Raw genomic sequence first — 5,863 nt, 5'->3', positions numbered from 1 at the left:
GCCATTCATCATTTGCTGTTTGCAGATGATCTGCTTATCTTTGGAAAGGCATCCCTCCTTGAAGCTAACTGTATTAAAACCTGTTTAGACAAATATTGTGCTTGGTCTGGTCAATCCATCAACAACAGAAAATCCTCTATCAGATTCAGCAATAATACCAAACCCTCCACCTGCTCCTCCATCCTAAATATCCTTCCTTTCAACCCTAATCCTTCTTGCTCTATTTATTTGGGGCTCCCCTTTCTCATAGGTAGATCAAAAATTGCAGCCTGCCAAAGCATCTTAGAAAAGGTCCAGAATAGGATAGAAGGTTGGAGAGCTAAGACCCTCTCCCAAGCTGGTAGGTTAGTTCTCATTCAAGCAGTGGCAGCAGCTATCCCCTCTTATGCTATGAGTACTTTTTTGTTGCCTGCCAGCATTAGCAAAAAGCTTGATCAATTGTTCAAGAACTTCTGGTGGGGTTTCCCTCCTTCAAAAACCAGAAATCTCTCTCTAAAATCTTGGGACTCTCTTTGCTTGCCGAGAGATGCTGGAGGTTTGGGGATCAGGAAAATGAGAGAAGTTAATCTTGCTCTCATTGCTAAGCTTGGTTGGAAGCTCCATAGCAACTCAGACTCAATGTGGGTGCAGCAGCTCAAAGGTAAGTATTTTCCTTCTGGAACTTTTCTCTCCCCCTCTTCCCATTCTTCCCCCTTTTGGCTATGGCAAGGCATCCTCTCTTCTCAACCTATCATTTCCAAAGGAGCCTGCCATAGAGTCCACTCCCTGTCCAGTTTCTCTTGTTGGCATTCCCCTTGGATCCCTTCTATCCCCTCCTTCAAACCCTCTCCTCTCTCTACAGCTTCTTTCAGTTCCCCTCCCCAAAATATCTCTGACCTTATCAATCCTAATGCTACCTGGAATACCCCCCTCCTCCTCTCTACTTTTGACTTACATAGTGTTAGGGAAATCCTTAAAATCTCTATCAGTAGCTCCCCTTGTGATGATTTTTTCTGGCCTCTCTCCCCGTCTGGAAAATTCTCCACTAAGTCAGCTTACAAAATGATTAGCTCCCCCAGAGTTTCCTCTCATTCCTCCCCTCTTAGTGCTTTCTCCTGGAAGCTGTTGTGGAACCTAAAGCTGAATGCCAGGCTCAAATCCTTCCTGTGGAAAATTGCCTGGGATATTATCCCTTCTAAAGCCAGACTAAAGGCCATTTTTCCTATCCCTCCTTCAGAGGCCCTTTGCCCCCTGTGCAAGGTTGAAGAAGATTCCCTTCCCCATCTATTCTTCAAGTGCTGCTTTGCCCGAATTGCCTGGAGAAATTCTTTTTGGCCAGTGGACTCCATGGCTTGGTCCTCCATGAATCTCCCTAGTTGGATCAAGGGGATCTTAAATCCCCATATTACGTTTGGCATTCCAAAAGCTGAGTCTCATCTTTTCCAAATATATGCTACTGTTTTTTGTGATATGTTATGGTTTAGCAGGAACAAAGCTCTTCATGAAGGTGTAATTCCAGATATTGCCAAACTAGCTCTTTCCATAAAAAAGACCTCTCTTTCTCATGCTGCAGCTTGGATATCTGTTTCTCCTAGAGAAATAGAAGTTTGGTCCCCTCCCCATGAAGGTCATCATAAGATCAACTTTGACACAGCAATTAGAGAGAATTTCTCTGCTCAAGCAGCCGTTTGCGGAGACCATAAAGGCAATATCATTAAAGCTATCTCCAAGATCAGTCCTCCCTGCTCTCCAAACACTGGGGAAGCTCAAGCAGCACTGCTGGCAGCCTCTCTAGCAGTGTCTTTGAACCTCAGCAACTTCACCATCGAAGGAGACTCCCTTATTGTTATCACAGCTCTCAATCATCCTCTGATCATCCAAGATTGGCACATTGAAAAGGCCATAAAAGATACCTTAACTCTTCTCCCTCCTTCCCCTCAGTGGGAAGCAAAGAAGATCAACAGAAGTGCAAACTTCTGCGCCCATCATGTGGCTTATTGGGCCGCGGCTAGAGTCCACTCTGGCTGCATTCCCATCTTCCCTCATTCTCCTCTCCCTCCTTACTGTAGTGGTGCTGCACCACCTTCTGTTTTTTTTCCCCCTTGAGGGTTGTATGCTCTTTTGTTTCTAATGCAAAGTTTGGTACAAAAAAAAAAAAAAAAAAAAACATTATAAATTTCTAAATTTATTTGATGTGTGGGTTCATGCTATTGAGTAATGTAATATGGTTCAAAATGATCTTATGAACATTTTTGATTTTTGGTAGTTAATTAATAAATTAAGTGAGGGGAAGGAAATTGGTTATGTGAACAACTGCCAATTTGAGCCTTATACGACCTGCTCACGAACCTAACCGAGTCAAGCCGAGCTTGCTTTGTTTAATATTCAAGCCAGTATTTGTGTTCACGAAACGCCTCATTTAATAATCAAATTGAGCACGAACCAAGCTTATACGAGCTGAGTCCGAGCTTGCTCGCGAGGGTTTCGCTCACTTAACAGTCCTAAATTTATTAATAATGGTATGGAGTGAGAGAGCTACCTATTTTGAATACAAGATGATTAATGTATTATAAAGTTTGAATTATTGTGCCAATGTAAATTAAATATGGTGTCCTCATCAATTTCTAAGAATACAGACAAGATGTAGGCGTCGTGATGCATAAGAATACAAATTAAAGTTGGTGTAACGTCAAGTGTCGGGGAGATGCTTCCTTCATCCACCCAATTTACTTTCTTTTTATTTCCCTCGCCGGCCTTCACCCACCCACTTACAATATTCATTTGGTTTCTATCAATCTATGGTTGTCTAGGGTGTGCTTTATTTTCTCTAAAGAAATTCTCAAAGTGTCCTAGTTGTACACGCTAGAGCATATGTGTTTAACTTTCACAATAAGAATTTCTATATCTAATTAGTGTAAACCATCATACATTTCACCATATCTTGAGATGAGGCAGTTTCAGGCCTTTTTAGCTCAAAAAACCCTTAACCAATAGTTTTCAAATATCCACCGGATTCACGAGACATGGTCACCTAGTTGAAATAAGATAGTATTTCATCAACCAAACAAATTTACATAATATTATAAACTACCAAACTTATTCTAAATCAAGATTTAGTTTTGTTTAATCTTTATATGAAATAAGTATTTTTTATAAGATTTTGACAAAACCCTTACTAATTAAACAATTTTACGTATTCAACTTTTTCTTATATATCATCTCTAACAAATAATATGATGATGCATTTAATTTTTTGTGTGATATTAAAAACTTAAACTAATAATCATTTAATTATGTAATAGAGTGGCAGTAGAGCAAAGAATGAGATGAGACATCAACAGATTATAAAGAGTACGTAGGAGTTGTAAATGAAAAGAGGAGAAGGAGGAATTATGAAAAGAATAAAGTTAGTTTTAACATGATTACTTGTAGAAATAAAGGTATATCTTTTTTTTGAAAATTAATTTATATAATTTATTCACATCAAATAAGTTAAATAAGCTTTATAGAGAAAGTAAGAGGTTAACCATGATCCTGAATTTTTGGGCTTTCTTGACACAGTTTCTAAGCAAAAACAGGTAACCTTTTCACCTTTTGATTTGAGTAACTCTGTTTGGTCATGGGTAGCAGCAGAGGCCTTGGTAACATCCAAAGGTATTCAAATACTTTTTGTTTATTCACGTCCAAGTTCAGAGAACAGCCAAAGAAGAAGCAATTAATTTCTATCATACTAAAATCTGGTAGAGTTAAATTGAGTTCTATCCGGATTCAGCTCGATCAAGACATCAATAAAAATTATGGTGATTTACACTAAAACAAGCTCATCCTAAAAAAGGGTAATTGAATTTTGGAGGTGTGTTTGAGCAATTGTATTGATGAAAGTAACGATATCTAATTCCCAGCTTCTCAACTTATTGCGTTGTTGCAAAGTGAAGAAGTTTAGAATTAGCTCCAAATCTTAAATAGTACTTCAATTGGTTCTGCACATGAAATCAGAAGCTCTTCCAAATATCAAAACCCTCCGAAGTGAATGAGGAAGAAGGAATAGCATTGGCATATACTATTGGCCATACTCGGTCTCTTTGAAGAATTATGGCTGTCTTATCCAAACAGATTGCAGAAATCCCCACATGATTCCCACAACCCATTATATTTCATGAATTGCTACTTCGATCCTAAGCATGCGTAAATCAAGAAAATCAAATAATAAATTGAACAATAACTCAAAATTACCAATGAAATTAAATACTAAAAGTGTAAGTTCCATCCTTGAACGAACCTGCTACCACTTAGGCCCCAATAGCAATAATAATGAAAATAGTTCGTCCAAAACGTTTAACAAGATCTACATTTGACACTAGAAAATTCAAACAAAGTAATGCAAAATTCGTATTGATTTTTTTTTTTTTTTTTTAATGAAAATTAAGGATTGGATTGACTTCCTATTTTATCATAAGTCTGTCATTTGCCATACCTTCATTATACTAAAACCAACTCCAAATACCAAACAATAAACATTTCAAGTGAGCATTCACTTGAAAGAAAAGCACCTGTAGGCTTTCCAATTACCAATGTTCAATGTTGTTTTCACTTGTGAAATCCAACTCACCAACACAAGCGTAGGAATCCACTCCTACAAATACAATGATCCCTCCATCACCATCTGACTCGCCTTTGGATGGTCCTGCATCATCCTCTATTATTCCTTCAACCAAATCCACTCAAACTTCTTCAACTCAATCTTCAATAGAAATGTAACGAGTACCAATAAATAAACTATACATCAGCTTAGTACCTCTCTGTTCATAAAAGGCTTAGTATCTCTAGTATTTCTCTAATATTTAATTAAAATAAAAAGTAGAGTAGAGAATTTGTTGGAGTATAAAAAAATCAATGGTTAAAATGAAAATTTGTACTTTTTCACTAGTCATTTTAGCTATTCTTGCTAGAAATGCTTTGACGCAACTCAACTCTTAGGTATGGATTATGTAGCATTTTGTCATTAAAAAATAAAACGCAACTCATGGGGTTTAATTGAAACGGACAGTACAAAAAAACAATTTTTTTATGACAGGAGATTTCTAACGTTTTCAAGTGTCTGACGCGTCACGGCGTCAGGAAATTTTTCTAACGGGTCGTTTCTGACGCGTGTCGATTGTCAGAAACATAGATGTCAGGAAAAAAAATTTCCTGACTTGTGAGTGGGTAAAATGTCAGAAAATTTTCTGACGTGGTAAAGATGCCACGTCAGAAAATTGAAAAATTAAATAAAATATTAATTTTTCTTTTTTTTTAATTTTTTTTGGAATTTTTTTTAATTAAAAAATTTATTAATTAAAATTAATTTTCAATTAAATTTTAATTTTCCATTTTTTTGGGAATTCCTCTGCACGGCAGATCCCTCACGCGTGAGGGAGCTGCCGTGCAAAGAAACACATTTCTCAGCACCATGGCTGGCCACTCCCTTTCTTCTTTTCTCAATTCTCTCTTTCTCTTCTTTTCTCCAGCTCTAGCTCCCATTTCTCCATTTAATTTTCTCACCTTCTCCCTCTTCTTTTCGATCTCCATAGTGCAGATCTGCAGCATGGTTTGAGTTTTTGAAAATATTTCAAAAACTCAAACCGAAAACATCTTCAAAACATTAAAACCAACCATCAAGAAATCAAAAAAATCAATCTGAAAAGCCCAACAAATCTTCTTATCGATCTTCTCCTCTTCTTCTTCTTCTTCTTCTTCTTCTTCTCTTCTCCTTTTTTTTCTATTTTTTTCTTCTTTCTTCTCTTCTCCTTTTCTTTTTTTTCTTCTCTTCTCCTTTTCTTTTTCTTCTTCTTCTCCTTTCTTCGATCTGCTGCATGTTTCTCAATTTTTCCCCTTCACCTTCTGT

This window comes from Corylus avellana, chromosome ca5 (assembly GCF_901000735.1).
Source record: "Corylus avellana chromosome ca5, CavTom2PMs-1.0".
Taxonomy (NCBI): Eukaryota; Viridiplantae; Streptophyta; class Magnoliopsida; order Fagales; family Betulaceae; genus Corylus; species Corylus avellana.
The sequence above is the reverse complement of the archived record's forward strand: the minus strand, read 5'-3'. Positions refer to the sequence as shown.